The sequence below is a fragment of the Mobula hypostoma genome, chromosome 15, assembly GCF_963921235.1.
Source record: "Mobula hypostoma chromosome 15, sMobHyp1.1, whole genome shotgun sequence".
Classification (NCBI taxonomy): Eukaryota; Metazoa; Chordata; class Chondrichthyes; order Myliobatiformes; family Myliobatidae; genus Mobula; species Mobula hypostoma.
Genome location: NC_086111.1, coordinates 64,651,144 through 64,667,663, shown reverse-complemented (window position 1 = coordinate 64,667,663; position 16,520 = coordinate 64,651,144). Strand labels below are relative to the sequence as shown.

The following is a 16,520-nucleotide window of genomic DNA, read 5'->3' as shown; positions in this document are numbered from 1 at the left end:
GTCAAAGCTACTGTAAAAGCAAAACACCAAAGCAAAAATTAGTAGGAAGAAAGGAGATTGGGAAGTTTTTAAAACCTACAGAGAGCAACTTAAAAAATCATTAGAAGGGAAAAGATGAAATATGAAAGCAAGCTAGCAAATAATATCAAAGTGGATAGTAAGACTTTAAGTATGTTAAAAATAAGAGAAATGAAAGTGGATATAGGACCGCAAGAAAATGAGGCAGGAGAAATAATAGTGGGGGACAAGAAGATGGCTGATAAACTAAATGAGTATTTTCCATCAGTCTTCACTGTGGAAGACACTAGCAGTATGCCTGATGTTGTGGTGTGTGAAGGAAGAGAAGTGGGTGCAGTAGCTATTACGAGAAAGAAGGTGCTCAAAAAAAGCTGAAGGACCTAATAAGTGCATAAGTCACCCGGACTAGAGGACCTGCACCCTAGGGTTCTGAAAGATGTAACGTTAGAGATTGTGGTGGCATTAGAAAAAATCATCGGACTCTAACATGGTACCAGAGGACTGGAAAATGGCAAATGTTACTCCACTCTTTAAGAAAGAAGGAAGGCAGCAGAAAGGAAATTATAGAACAGTAAGCCTGACTTCAGGGTCGTCAATATTCCGAGTTATGAGTTACTCAAAGATAAGGAAAGAAAGAATGGAGGGAGAGGGGTAAAGTTGATTAAGGAGAGGACCACTGTACTAAAGGTTCTGAGAGCTCTGGAGTCCAAATTTTGTGTTCAGAGTTACGAAACAGTAAAGGAGTGGCAACTGGACTGGTATTTTCTATAACCCACCGACCAATTTGCATCACTCGAACCTCTGTTCACATTGGCGCCACAGCAGTGGAAGCTGGAATCAGTTTCAAACTCCTGGCAGCGCACATCTTGTACAACCCCTCATGGTCCCAGAGCACAGCCTCCACAGTCAAGAAAGCTCACAATTGCCTCTACTTTCTGAGGGGGCTGGAAGCAGCTGCACCATGCACATCTACACTGACAATGCTCTGCAGATGCACAGTTGAGAGCATCCTAACATGTTGCATTACTGTGAAGGTATGGAAACTGCATTGCGATAGACAGGTGGATGCCATATTTGGTAGATAAGCCTGCCCAATGTATCATTGGCAGCAGCCTACCCATCATCAGGAGGAAAATACAGAAAGCTGCTCGTAAAAGTGTCATGGTCCAGTCCGTGAAGTCCGTATTCCGGTTCACAGTCCAGTCCATCGACCCTTGCTCCAGGTTTTCCTGTCTACCCTGTTTCTGTTCTTGTTGAGCTCTAATTGAGGCAGCTGATGCTCGTTGGGGCTGGCTGCATAAATACCTTCAGAGACCAGGGCTGCTGGATTGTTCTTGTCCTTACTCCTTGTATCCCTTCCTCTGCCTTCTGTTTCCTCGCCTGAAGCCCTGCCTTGTCTTGCCGGTAACTCTTGCCTCATCTCGCCTGCAGTCTTGTCCTGGAGCCACCCTGTACCTAGCTCCCTTCCTGTCCCTTGTCTCCGCCCAGGGAAGCCAGGCCGTCTTGCCGTTACCTACGGTTGGTTCTGTCCCTTCCTGTCCCTTGCCTCCGTTGGGTAAGCCAGGCCATATTGCCGTTACCTACGGTTGGTTCTGTCCCTTCCTGTCCCTTGCCTCCGTTGGGTAGTGATCCGCGCCCTTCCCAGGAGTACCACCCCCTGCCCGGGGGAAGACTCCAGCCTCCTGCCTCCTGCCAAGCCTCGCTTCAAGTCTATAGCTTCCAGCCTCCTGCCAAGCCTCGCTTCAGGTCTCTAGCCTCCAGCCTCATGCCAAGCTTCATCTCCAGCCTCTAGCCTCAAGCCTGAAGTCTACAGCCTCCTTCCTCCTGCCAAGCCTCATCTCTAGCCTCTAGCCTCAAGCCTGAAGATTCAAGCCTCATTCTGCCTGCCAGCCAAGCCTCATCCTTGCCTAGTTCTGGGGTCCGAGCCAAAGGCAAGACCCAGGTACTGGGTCCTTGTCCAGTCTCTGGGTTGGAGTCCAAGCCCGGGCTCCTAGCTCTCTTGTCCAGTCCTGTTCCCGGTTTACGTGTCCATGTCCTTGCCCTCACCCTGTATCCTAGTCCTGTCCCTAGCACTTCAGAGTCTGTGTCTTGCACTTGGGTCCATTCCTAGCCACCGCCGTATGTCAAAAAGGCCATGAATATCATGGAGGATCACACGCATCCTGCTCATGGACTTTCTGTCCCGCTCCCATCAGGGAGGAGGCTACATAACATCCATGCCTGGACCCCTAGACTCAAAAACAGCTACTTTCCTCAAGCAGTAAGTCTGATCAATACTTCCACTCACTAACCCACACCACCACTGTCAAGAGCCCTGCAGGCCTTTGCAGTAAGCCATAGAGTGCTGGCCTTCGAGGTTTCTTAAGCACCAATTTTTACTTATTGCTGTATTAACTAGAGTCGTTAATCCTTGTGTTTTCTCTTTAATCCTGTCTAGTTAATTATGACAGGCACAGGTTTTCCACTTTCTATGTTTATTTAAATTGGACTCTTCATTAGTGCTCTTCCTGGAGTCCTTGCGTGAGGAGAATGAGTTGTCTCACGGTATCGCTCGATTGTGCCTCTGATGCTCTGTTGGTATTCTTGCGTAAAACCTCTTGACTCCTTCTCTACATGAAAGTCTGTCATTCCTCCACACCTGGGTTCAGTCATTCCCAGTGCTCACCGTGACAGTCGGCTGTTTCTCCACACCTGGGTTCAGTCATTCCCAGCACTCACCGTGACAATCACAATCACCACCACTACTACTTTATCATTTCCCATTAGTCACCTTATGTACAGACACTCCTGTGCCTAGCATCACTTATGTACATAAAATCAGTCTAGTATATAAGCTAATCTTATGTATTACGTATTTATATTTATTGTGTTTTACACACACCCGGATATTCTGCTGTCGTTGCACTGACTGTGCACACTTCGATGTCTTTCCCGGTATATTCTTATAATTGGTTGTCTTTATGGTGTTTTTCACCCCATGCACAGCAGAATATTCCATTTCTTTAGTAATGGGGATGTGTAAATGGGTATATATTGTTGCATACTGTATTTAAAGTCGACACTTCTGTTTATTTTGTAATATGATTTTAACTACAAACTTTTGTACATTGTGGGGTGCATCCTATTCTAATTCATGTGTAGTCCTAGGTTAACTTTGTTGGTAGTTGAAGGATGGGTCCCTAATAAGTGCAGAATCAAAAAGAGTAGCAAATAGAGTACTCAAAGTGTAATATCTCAATGCACGGAGTATAAGAAATAAGGTGGATGATCCTGTTGCACTATTACTGATTGTCAGGTATGATGTTGTGGCCATCACTGAATCGTGGCTGAAGGATGGTTGTAGTTCGGAACTGAAGGTCCAAGGTTACTCACTGTGTCAGAGGGATAGGAAAGTAGGCAGTGGGGGTGCTGTGGCTCTGCTGGTAAAGAATGGCACCAAATCAGTAGAAAGATGTGACATGGGATTGGAAGATATTGAATCCTTGTGGGTTGAGTTAAGAAACTGCAAGAGTAAAAGGTACCTGATGGCAGTTATATACAGGCCTAACAGTAGCTGTGGACCACAGATTACAATGGGAAATAGAAAAGGCGTGTCAAAAGGGCAATATTATGATAGTCATGAGAGATTTTAATATGCAGGTCATTTTGGGAAAGTCAGTTTGGAAATGGATCTCAAGAGTGAGTTTGTTGAATGTCTATGAGATGGCTTTTTAGAGCAGTTTGTCATTGAGCCTACAAGGGGATCAGCTATACTGGATTGGGTGTTATCTAATGAACCGGAGGCGATTAGGAAGTTTAAGGTAAAGGAACCCTTAGGAGCCAATGATCACAATACTATTGAGTTCAAATTGAAACTTGATAGGGAGAAAGTAAAGTCTGACATAGCAGTATTTCAGTGGAGTAATGGAAATTACAGCGGTATGAGATGAGATTTGTCCAAAGTAAATTGGAAGGAGATGCTGGCAGGGGTGACAGCAGAGCAGCACTGGTGTCAGTTTCTGGGAAAAATGAGGAAGGTGCAGGACATGTGCATTCCAAAAATGAAATACTCAAATGGTAAAATAGTACAACCGTGGCTGACAAAGCAAGACAAAACAAATGTAAAAGCAAAGAAAGGGCATACAACAAAGCAAAAATTAGTGGGAAGACAAATGATTGGGAAGCTATTAAAATCCTACGAAGTGCAACTGAATGAATCATAGGAGGGGAAAGATGAAATATGAAAGCAAGCTTGCAAATAATATCAAAGTGGCGGTAAAAGCTTTTTCAAGTATGTTAAAAATAAAATTAGATGAGAGTGGATATAGGACGACTAGAAAATGAGGCCCAAGAAATAATAACGGGGGCAAAGGAGACGGCAGATGAACTAAATGAGTGTTTTGAATCAGTCTTCATTGTGGAAGACACTAGCAGTGTGCCAGATGTTGAAAGGTGTAAGGGAAGAGAAGTGAGTGCAGTTACTATTACAAGGGAGAAGGCGCTCAAAAAGCAGAAAGACCTAAGGGTACATAAGTCACCAGATGAAATGCACCCTAGGGTTCTGAAAGATGTAACGGTAGAAATTGTAGAGGCATTAGTAATGATCTTTCAGAAATCATTGGACTCTGGCATGGTGCCAGAAGACTGGAAAACTGCAAATGTTGCTCTGCTCTTTAAGAAAGGAGAAAGGCAGCAGAAAGGAAATTATAGACCAGTTAGCCTGAACTCAGTGGTTGGGAAGATGTTGGAGTCAATTGTTAAGGATCAGGCTATGGAGTACTTGGTGACAGAGGACAAGATAGGACAATGTCAGCATGGTTTCCTTCAGGGAAAATCCTGCCTGACATACCTGTTGAAATTCTTTGAGGAGAGTACCAGTAGGATAGATAAAGTGAATGTAGCAGATGTTGTATATTTGGACTTTCGGAAGGCCTTTGACAAGGTGCCACACATGAGGCAGCTTACTAAATTAAAAACCCATGGTATTTCAGGAAAGTTACTGGCATAGTTAGAGCATTGGATAATTAGTAGGAGGCAGTGAATGGGAATAAAAGGATCCTTTACTGGTTGACTGCCAGTGACTAGTGGTGTTCTGCAGGGGTCAGTGTTGGGACTGCTTTTTATGCTCTATGTCAATGATTTAGATGATGGAATAGATGGCTTTGTTGCAAAGTTTGCAGATGATATGAAGATTGGTGGAGGGGCAGGTAGTGTTGAGAAAACAGGTAGGCAGCAGAAGGTCTTAGACAGGTTGTGGCAAATGAAATACAATGTTGGAAAATGCATCGTCTTGCACTTTGGTAGTAGAAATAAATGTACAGACTATTTTCTAAACGGGGAGAAAATCCAGAAATCTGAGATGCACAGGAACTTGGGAGTTCTTATGCAGAACAGTAATTTAACTTGCAAGTTAAATTACTATAAATTGCACATTGCACATTTGGACAGACGTAATGTGAAGATTTTTACTCCTCATGTATATTATGGATGTAAGTGATATAGCCCCCCCGGCCAGCCTCAGGGTCGCTCAGCTCGCTGTTGTCTAGGGAAACAGCCCTCGGCCCTGCCAAATTAGCTTGTGTGGATGGATAATTAGTTTGTGTGGATGCTGTGTGATGTACTCCACCCCGCCCAAATAACAGACAATACACCAGATACGATTAAATGATTTACAGTTTATAGATATTACTGGAACTATATAATTAATAGAGAATAAAATATAAAAGGAAAATAAAAGGTGCCACACTTATCAAAGTTCAATCTCTTCATGCACAAACAGTTGGAGCTCAGGACCCTTCTTCTTCACCCTGCGACTCCCCGGACCACCTCGACCGGCCACCTGGGACCAACAACGGTGGTCGACCAGACGCTCCACACGAGTCCGTCTCCGTCTCCTGGCCGAACACCCTGCTTGGGGTCCGACCCCGTTAGTGAACATCACAGCACCTGGTCCATCCTCTGTCTCTCTCTCCCGCCTTCTGCCTCCAAAACCCCGCGCATACAAATCTTCCAGATACGCCAAAATCATAACAACTATCCCAATTGGTTCGTAACATCCTCTTATCACCCCCGAACCCAAAACAAGCTGCTAGCGCAAAAACTTTCTCAGCGTTTAACATAACAAAGAAGCATTCCCAAGTATAACATAACAAAGAAACCATTTTAATTGGCCTACGCAGTAACATAAGAGACAAAATCCCCTTACAGTAATAAAGTCAATTGAATTCAAGTTGAGTCGGTGGTGAGGAAGGCAAATGCCGTGTTAGCATTCTCTTCAAGAGGTCTAGAATACAAGAGTGGGGATGTGATGCTGAGGCTTTATAAGGCACGAGTGAGACCTCACTTTCAGTATTGTGAACAGTTTTGGGATCCTCATGAAAGAAAAGATGTGCTGGCATTGGAGAGGGTTCAGAAAATGATTCCAGGAATAACAGGTTTTTCATACAAGGAATGTTTGATAGTTCTGGGTCTGTTCTCACTGGAATTTAGAAGGATGAGGGGGGATCTCATTGAAACCTTTTGAACGATGAAAAACCTGACAGAGAAGAAATGGTAAGGATGTTTCCCATGGAGGGGAAGTCTAGGACAAGAGGGCATAGCCTCAGGATGGAGGGGTGTCCATTTAAAACAGATGCAGAGAAATTTCGTTAGCCGGGGGGCGGGGGGGGGGAGGAATTTGTGGAATTTATTACCACAAGCAGCTGTGGAGGCCAGGTCATTGGGTGTATTTAAGGTGGAGCTTGATAGGTTCTTGATTGGACACGGCATTAAATGTTACAGGGAGTGGGGCTGAGGAGGGGAAAAAAGGATCAGCTAAGCATAGAAACATAGAAAATAGGTGCAGGAGTAGGCCATTCGGCCCTTCGAGCCTGCACCGCCATTCAGTATGATCATGGCTGATCATCCAACTCAGAACCCTGTACCAGCCTTCCCTCCATAACCCCTGATCCCTTTAGCCACAAGGGCCATATCTAACTCCCATTAATGAATGGTGGAACAGGCTCAATGTGCCAAATGGCCTAATTCTGTTCCTATGTCTGATGGTCTTATGGTCTTAAATGAGGTTCTTTGCTCTCAGTGAAAGAAAGAAATTGAACTGCCAGGAGTTCACCCCAGACAAATAGTGCAGTGCTTCTTATTGTGTTTTCTGGTAGATAATGTGTTGTAAATATTAGTAGTTTTCTTTTGCTGTTTTTGCTAATTTTTTGATTTTCAATGCACTTAATAAACACCCTTGCACTAAAATGCTAAGTGACTCCAATCATTTTTCCTTTAGTCATAAGCCATGTATCTAACATGTACTTGAACAGGTGAGAAGAATATTGAAGAGCAAAATTTCAGCAACTTGCAGAAATATGCAGAATTCAGAATTGTCTTAATAGGGAGTTTCAGTCATCCAGTTACACACTGTGCTGGCAATCACAAAGGAGCAAAGTGTGTGGACGTATTTCTGAAGTATGTTAAGGACTTTTCTAATCACTAGACTCTTAGCCTAAAAAGAAAAGCTGAGCTGTTCTTAACTAAGGGGTAAGTGCCAGGCAAGATGAAACAAGTAAAAATTTGCCATGTGATTTTAATGGCATTCCGCATTCTTTTTTTTGCTACTTAAATTTACTTTTTCAAAAGCTCCCTTCTGGAAAGTGCTTTAGGGTCGTTAAAACAAAAACTTCCTGCCATCTTAAAAGTCATTCCCTCAGGAGTTAATCTGATCAACCAATTAGTTAGCCCTCCCTACTCCTTCAATCTATTACCCTTGTCACAACACTGTAATACTTTAAATGGTATTTTGTTATACAGTTTGCATTGTAAATATGTTTGTATTTATGGATTTATGCACATTTTATTCCATATCCATACTCTAACCTCTAGCTTTACTATTGTATGTTATTCTTTATTCTTTATGATTGTTGAATGCTGCTTTTTGTTGCATGTCACAACCTGACTGACACATCACAGCAAATTCCTAATACAGTAAATAGTAAATAAAGTTGATCCTAGAGCTTTAATCTTCTATCCTGATGTATGGCATGATCTGTCCAAATCCATGCAAACAAGTTTTTCACTGTATCCATGGCAATAATAATCCTACGTCAATAGGGAAATTAAGAAAACAGTAATAATAACATCGTAAAGTTTAGAACACCAACAAAAAATGACAGATAACGGAAAACAATTAGACATTTCAAGAGGCCAGTTTTCAATGGAATGAGAATAGATCTGACTGATTTTTTAGAGTATTTGCTTAGTCACTTGAAGACAGTTCCTTAGACACTGTAAATTAAAAGATAAAATGTAAATAGAGCAGAAACAGAAAACACATAATAGATGTCAGTTTGATAATACAACTAAGAACCAGACAGAATACAGAAAGTTCTGAAATAAAATGGGAGCTGAGATGGGCAAAGAAAAAGCTGGAGAAAAGACTGTAAGGAGACAGGAAATGAAACCCAAAAATGTCTGATTGGTATGTGAGAGGCAAAAGGGTTGCAACAGGAGAGAAGTTCTAATCAGGGATACTGAGAAGCTGACAGTTACTAAGTAAATCCTTTACATTAATCCTTACCAAGGAAGAAGATGGAGTCCCAGCAAAGGTTAAACATTGAATTTGGAATGTTATAGCCTATTTGCAGCACCACACTCCGGGCTTTAGTCAGGATGCAGAAGGAATTTATCAACATTTTTGTGAGATTTGGACGATTTAAGTTCAGTGGATAGACTGGGATTGTTTTCCTTGGGACAGAGGAGGTTGTGAGAGGGTCTGATAGAGCTTTATCATAACATTCATGATACAGATAGTTGAAAGAAGCATTGTTGGAGTGATCAAGAACCAGGAGACAGAAGATAATAATTGTGGGATTCAGTAGGCTTATAAAACATCTCCAAAGATGGAAACAGAGAGCAAGAAAGGGAAGGGAGGTGTCAGAAATGGACCAAGTGATTTTAAGAGCATGGTGGAAGTTGGAGGGAAAGTTGATGAAATTGACGAGCTCAGCGTGAATGAATGAACAGCACCAGTGCAGTCACCAATGTAGCGGAGGAAGAGCTGGGGAACATCTTAAAGCCAAAAGGAATAAACATCTTGATAAACTTGGAACTTGGCTCCTCTTGTAAATTTAGAAATAGTAAGCCTGGGTGTTATCCTTGATTCCTATTTGAATTTTAAATTCCACATGAAGAAAGTGACCAGAGCAGCGTTTCTACACTTAAGAAATATTGCAAAGGAACGTCACATAATGGTGCTGAAAAACTAATTTGTGCCTTAATGACAAATGGACTAGTTTACTGCAAAGCACTTGTAAGGGGTTTCTATTTTTTATGTCACTGCGTAGTCTAATTAAAAGAACTTCTTTGTTATGTTAAATGCTGAGAAAGTCCTCCCGCTAGCAGTTTGTTGAATCACATTACTGATAAGAAGATGTTATGAACCAATTGAGATTGTTGTTATATTTATGGTGTATCTGTAAGATATTGTATGCGCGGGGTTTTGGGGCAGAAGGCGGGAGAGAGAGAGACAGAGGATGAACCAGGTGCTGTGATGTCCGCTAATGGGGTCGGACCCTGAGCAGGGCATTCGGTGAGGAGAGGAGACGGCGACGGACTCATGTGGAGTGTCAGGTCGACCACCGTTGTTGGTCCCAGGCGGCCGGTCGAGGTGGTCCGAGGGGTCGCAGGGTGAAGAAGGGTCCTGAGCTCCAACTGTTTGTGCACGAAGAAATTGAACTTTGATAAGTGTGGCACCTCTTATTTTCCTTTTATATTTTATTCTCTATTAATTATATAGTTCCAGTAATATCTATAAACTGTAAATCATTTAATTGTATCTGGTGTGTTGTCTGTTATTTGGGTGGGGTGGGGTACATCACACAGCATCCACACAAACTAATTACCCAGTTTGGCGGGACTGAGGGCTGTTTCCCTAGACAACAGCGAGCCGAGCGACCCTGAGGCTGGCCGGGGGGGGGGGCGGGGGCTACACACTTTTTACTGGCCTTCCAAAGCATTCTATTGACAAACGTCAGCTCATTCAGAACACTGCTACACTTCTAACTAAAACCATTCCCATCCCAGCTCCTCTCCATTGACCTCCTGTATCTTTTAAAATTGGTTTTAAAGTTCTCTTACTTGTTCTTAAAGCTCTTAATGGTCCAAGACCGGAGGACATCATAGTATCACATTTGTTCAGAATCTCACTCGAGCTCTCAGGTCGTCTTCTGCTGGTCATTTGAACTTAAACATTCTCCCTCAAAAGATAATTGGCAGGTCAGCTTCTTTGGACTACACTCCTAAACTGTGGAATTCAATACCTAAAACAATATAAAAAAATGCAGACTCAGTTGGCACTTTTAAACGCCAGCACAAAACCTATTTATTTAAAGGAACATACATAAAATGTTGGAGGAACTCAGCAAGCCAGGCAGCATCTATGGAAAAAGTAAAAAGTAAGCAGTCGATGTTTTGGGCTGAGACCCTTCAGAAGGACTGATGAAGGGTTTCAACCTGAAATGTCGACTGTTTATTCTTTTCTGTAGATGCTGCCTGACCTGCTGAGTTCCTCCAGCATTTTGTGTGTGTTGCAGTGTAGGTTCACAAGGTTAATTCCCGGGATGGTGGGACTGTCATATGTCGAAAGATTGGAGTGACTGGGCTTGTATACTCTGGAATTTAGAAGGCTGAGAGGGGATCTTATTGAAACATATAAGAATATTAAGGGATTGGACATGCTGCAGGCGGGAAGCATGTTCCCACTGATGGGTGAGTCCAGAACCAGAGGCCACAGTTTAAGAATTAGGGGTAGGCCATTTAGAACGGAGTTGAGAAAAAACTTTTTCACCCAGAGAGTGGTGGATATATGGAATGCTCTGCCCCAGAAGGCCGTGGAGGCCAAGTCTCTGGATGCTTTCAAAAAAGAGATGGATAGAGCTCTTAAAGATAGTGGAATCAAAGGTTATGGGGATAAGGCAGGAATTGGATACTGATAGTGGATGATCAGCCATGATCATAGTGAATGACGGTGCTGGCTCGAAGGGCCGAATGGCCCACTCTTGCACCTATTGTCTATTGTTGCTTTGGATTTCCAGCATCCACAAATGTTCTCATGTTGGGGGCCTATTATTTAACCTTGCTTTCAACTAACATCTTTTTGTCTTTTATTTTCATATTTATTTTTATTTTTTAATTTATTTTCATGTTTGCACTTCATCCCATTTTAAAGCACTTTGAACTACAGTAGCATTAAAGGTTTGGCCACCCCGGTCAAAATTACTGTTACTGTGAATAGCTAAGTGAGTAAAAGATGAACTGATTTCCAAAAGGCATAACGTTAAAGATGACACATTTCTTTAATATTTTAAGAAAACTTTATTTCCATCTTTTACAGTTTCAAAATAACAAAAAAGGAAAAGGGCCCAAAGCAAAAGTTTGGGCACCCTGCATGGCAGTACTTAGTAACACCCCCTTTGGCAAGTATCACAGCTTGTAAACACTTTTTGTAGCCGGCTAAGAGTCTTTCAATTCTTGTTTGGGGGATTTTTGCCCATCCTTTCTTGCAAAAGGCTTCTAGTTCTGTGAGATTCTTGGGCTGCCTTGCACACACTGCTCTTTTGAGGTCTATCCACAGATTCTCGATGATGTTTAGGCCAGGGGACTGTGAAGGTCATGGCAAAACCTTCAGCTTGTGCCTCTTGAGGTAGTCCATTGTGGATTTTGAGGTGTGTTTAGGATCATTATCCTGTTGTAGAAGCCATCCTCTTTTCACCTTCAGCTTTTTTACAGACGGTGTGATTTTTGCTTCCAGAATTTGCTGGCATTTAATTGAATACATTTTTCCCTCTACAGTAAATGTTTCCTGTGCCACTGGCTGCAACATAAGCCCAAAGCATGATCGATCCTCCCCCGTGCTTAACAGTTGGAAAGGGGTTCTTTTCATGAAATTCTGCACCCTTTTTTCTCCAAACGTATCTTTGCTCATGGCGGCCAAAAACTTCTATTCAAAAGGTTCAAAGGAACATCTAAACAAGCCTGATGCATTTTGGAAACAAGACCTGTGGACTGATGAAGTTAACATAGAACTTTTGGGCCGCAATTTACTTTTGTGGGGAACTTGCCCAGGAGAGGAATTGAGGCCAGCATGGATCAGCCACAATCAAATTTGGATTCAGATTTATTTATTTAAGAAATGTACATTGAAGCATACAGTGCAATGTATTGTTTGCATAAACAGCACAACTTAAGGATGTACTGGGGCAGCCCACAAGTATCACAACACATACTGGTACCGACATAACGTGCCCACAATGCTAAGCAGAACACAGAAAAACATCAAAAAACAATACACACAAGGAAGAAAACAACAACAGCAGCTAAACAAAACAAAAACAACGGTCATATTGAATGATGGGACCGGTTCGGGAGTCCCGGTAGCCTACTCCTGCTCCTATTTTTTGCTTTGTGTATCAGCTGTATTCTATGGCAAATTTCTTCCAAGGTACCATGGAGAGCATTCAAACGTCACCGTCTGGTAGGTAGGGGCAACTGCACAGAATCAGAAAAAAGGCTGCGCGATGCCATAAACTCAGCCTGCTCCATCACAGGCAATAGCCTCCCCACCATTGACAGCGTCTTCAAAAGGCAATGCCTCAAAAAGGAGGCATCCATCATTAAGGACCCCCACCACCTTCTTGTCATTACCACCACCGAAGGGGAGGTACGGGAGCCGGTGCACCAACAGTTCCCAGCCTGGGGTCTACAGAAATGGTAAGGCTCCATGGCATACAAAATGTTGGGAACTCTCGCCGAACACCCACACTCAACATTTTAGGAACAGCTTCTTCCCCTTCGTTATCAGATTTCTAAACGGACATTGAGCCCATGAGCACTACCTCAGTGTTTTGTTCTCCTTTAACACTACTGTTAATTTATTATACATCTATATAAATTAATTGAAATAAGCAGTGCTAAAAGAAGATATATATCACATGTCATGAATTAGTTGTTTAGTGGAATTAGTACAGTGAAATACATTAAAAATACCATCAATTACAATAATATATATATTTGATGTATTGCACAGTACCACTGCCACAAAACAACAAATTTTTTACATATATCAGTGATAGAACATAGGACATAGAATAGTACAGCATATTAAAGGCCCTTTGGCCCACAATGCTGTGCCGACCGTCAAACCCTGCCTCCCATATAACCCCCCACCTTACATTCCTCCACATACCTGTCTAGTAGTCTCTTAAACTTCACTAGTGTATCTGCCTCCACCACTGACTCAGGCAGTGCATTCCAGGCACCAACCACTCTCTGAGTAAAAAACCTTCCTCTAACATCCCCCTTGAATTTTCCACCCCTTACCTTAAAGCCATGTCCTCTTGTATTGAGCAGTGGTGCCCTGGGGAAGAGGCGCTGGCTATCCACTCTATCTATTCCTCTTAATATCTTGTACACCTCTATCATGTCTCCTCTCATCCTCCTCCTCTCCAAAGAGTAAAGCCCTAGCTCCCTTAATCGCTGATCATAATCCATACTCTCTAAACCAGGCAGCATCCTAGTAAATCTCCTCTGTATCCTTCCCAATGCTTCCACATCCTTCCTATAGTGAGGCGACCAGAACTGGACACAGTACTCCAAGAGTGGCCTAACCAGAGTTTGATAGAGCTGCATCATTACCTCACGACTCTTAAACTCTATCCCTCGACTTATGAAAGCTAACACCCCATAAGCTTCCTTAACTACCCTAACTACCTGTGAGGCAACTTTCAGGGATCTGTGGACATGTACCCCCAGATTCCTCTGCTCCTCCACACCACCAAGTATCCTGCCATTTACTTTGTACTCTGTCTTGGAGTTTGTCCTTCCAAAGTGTACCACCTTACACTTCTCTGGGTTGAACTCTATCTGCCACTTCTCAGCCCACTTCTGCATCCTATCAATGTCTCTCTGTAGTCTTCGACAATCCTCTACACTATCTACAACACCACCAACCTTTGTGTCGTCTGCAAACTTGCCAACCCACCCTTCTACCCCCACATCCAGGCCGTTATAAAAACCATGAAAAGTAGAGGTCCCAGAACAGATCTTTGTGGGACACCACTAGACACAATCCTCCAATCTGAATGTACTCCCTCCACCACGATCCTCTGCCTTCTGCAGGCAAGCCAATTCTGAATCCACCTGGTCAAACTTCCCTGGATCCCATGCCTTCTGAATAAATCTACCATGTGGAACCTTGTCTAATGCCTTACTAAAATCCATACAGATCATATCCACTGCACTACCCTCATCTACATGCCTGGTCACCTCCTCAAGGAACTCTATCAGGCTTGTTAGACATGATCTGCCCTTCACAAAGTCATGTTGACTGTCCCTGATCAGACCATGATTCTCTAAATGCCCGTAGATGATCTCTAAGAAACTTTTCCAACAGCTTTCCCACCACAGACATAGGGCTCACTGGTCTATAATTACCCGGACTATCCCTACTACCTTTTTTGAAAAAGGAGACAACATTCGCCTCCCTCCAATCCTCCGGTACCATTCCTGTGGACAACGAGGACATAAAGATCCTAGCCAGACGCTCAGCAATCTCTTCCCTCAACTCGTGGAGCAGCCTGGGGAATATTCCATCAGACCCCGGGGACTTATCTGTCCTAATGTATTTTAACAACTCCAACACCTCCTCTCCCTTAATATCAACATGCTCCAGAGCATAAACCTCACTCATATTGTCCTCATCATCATTAAGTTCTCTATCATTGGTGAATACCGAAGAGAAGTATTCATTGAGGACCTCGCTCACTTCCACAGCCTCCAAGCACATCTTCCCACCTTCATCTCTAATCGGTCCTACCTTCACTCCTGTCATCCTTTTGTTCTTCATATAATTGAAGAATGCCTTGGGGTTTTCCTTTACCCTACTCGCCAAGGCCTTCTCATGCCCCCTTCTTGCTCTTCTCAGCCCCTTCTTAAGCTCCTTTCTTGCTTCCCTATATTCCTCAATAGACCTATCTGATCCTTGCTTCCTAAACCTCATGTATGCTGCCTTCTTCCACCTGACTAGATTTTCCACCTCACTTGTCACCCATGCTTCCTTCACTCTACCATTCTTTATCTTCCTCACCGGGACAAACTTATCCCTAACATCCTGCAAGAGATCCCTAAACATCGACCACATGTCCATAGTACATTTCCCTGCAAAAATATCATCCCAATTCACACCCGTAAGTTCTAGCCTTATAGCCTCATAATTTGCCCTTCTCCAATTAAAAATTTTCCTGTCCTCTCTGATTCTATCCTTTTCCATGATAATGCTAAAGGCCAGGGAGCAGTGGTGACTGTCCCCCAGGTGCTCACCCACTGAGACTGTGACCTGACCCGGTTCGTTACCTAGTACTAGATCTAGTATGGCATTCCCCCTAGTCGGCCTGTCAACATACTGTGACAGGAATCCATCCTGGACACACTTATCAAACTCTGCCCCATCTAAACCCTTGGAGCTAATCAGGTGCCAAACCATATTAGGGAAGTTAAAGTCACTCCTGATAATAACCCTGTTATTTTTGCACCTTTCCAAAATCTGCCTCCCATTCTGCTCCTCTGTATCTCTGGTGCAACCAGAGGGCCTATAGAATATCTGCAATAGAGTAACTTCTCCCTTCCTGTTCCTGACTTCCACCCATACTGACTCAAAAGAGGATCCTAATACATTACCCACCCTTTCTGTAGCTGTAATAGTATCCCTGACCAGTAATGCCACCCCTCCTCCCCTCCCCCCCCATCCCTTTTTGAAGCACTGAAATCCAGGAATATTGAGAATCCATTCCTGCCCTGGTGCCAGCCAAGTCTCTGTAATGGCCATAATTCCATGTATGTATCCAAGCTCTCAGTTCATCACCTTTGTTCCTGATGCTTCTTGCATTGAGGTACACACACTTTAGCCCTTCTACCTTTCTACCTTTACATCCTTAATTCTGCTTCTTTTTCCTCAAAGCCTTTCTATATGTTAGATCTGGCTTTACTCCATACACTTCAACTGCCATCTCCTCCAATTCTTACCATCACTGTCACGTAGTACTGGCAGCAATCCTGAGAACGCCACCCTTGAGGTCCTGTTCTTCAGCCTTCTGCCTAGTTACCAAAACTCACACTTCAGGACCTCATCCCTCTTCCTGCCTATGTCGTTGGTACCAACATGTATCATGACTTCTGGTTGCTTTCCCTCTCGTACCAGGATGTCGTGCACCCTGTCAGAGACATCCCGCACCCTGGCACCTGGGAGGCAACAAACCATGCGGGTGAACTTCTCAATGTCCACAAAATCTCCTGTCTGCTCCCCGACTATAGAGTCTCCAATGACGACGGCTCTCCTCTTCTCCGTCCCACCCTTCTGCACCACATGACCTGATTCTGATTCAGTTCAGGGTGCTGACTAACCACTACCCTCTCAAGATTGAAATAAGCGACAAAGGCAGGTCTTTCTGGTCATGTCCCTAACCCATATAGGCAAAAATAAAATC

The 16,520-nt window shown here is 43.3% G+C and overlaps 1 long non-coding RNA gene across 3 annotated transcripts in view; it reads right to left on the bottom strand.

Moving 5' to 3' along the window:
* Window positions 1-16,520, bottom strand: part of LOC134356933 (uncharacterized) — a 99,730-nt gene that overhangs the window by 45,775 nt on the left and 37,435 nt on the right. The window contains exon 3 of one of the 3 annotated variants that reach the window (XR_010020467.1): window positions 10,120-10,301. The exons of the other annotated variants lie outside the window; for them this stretch is intronic. This is a non-coding gene — a long non-coding RNA (uncharacterized LOC134356933). The remainder of the gene's footprint in view (window positions 1-10,119; window positions 10,302-16,520) is intronic. 3 annotated transcript variants of the gene reach the window in all.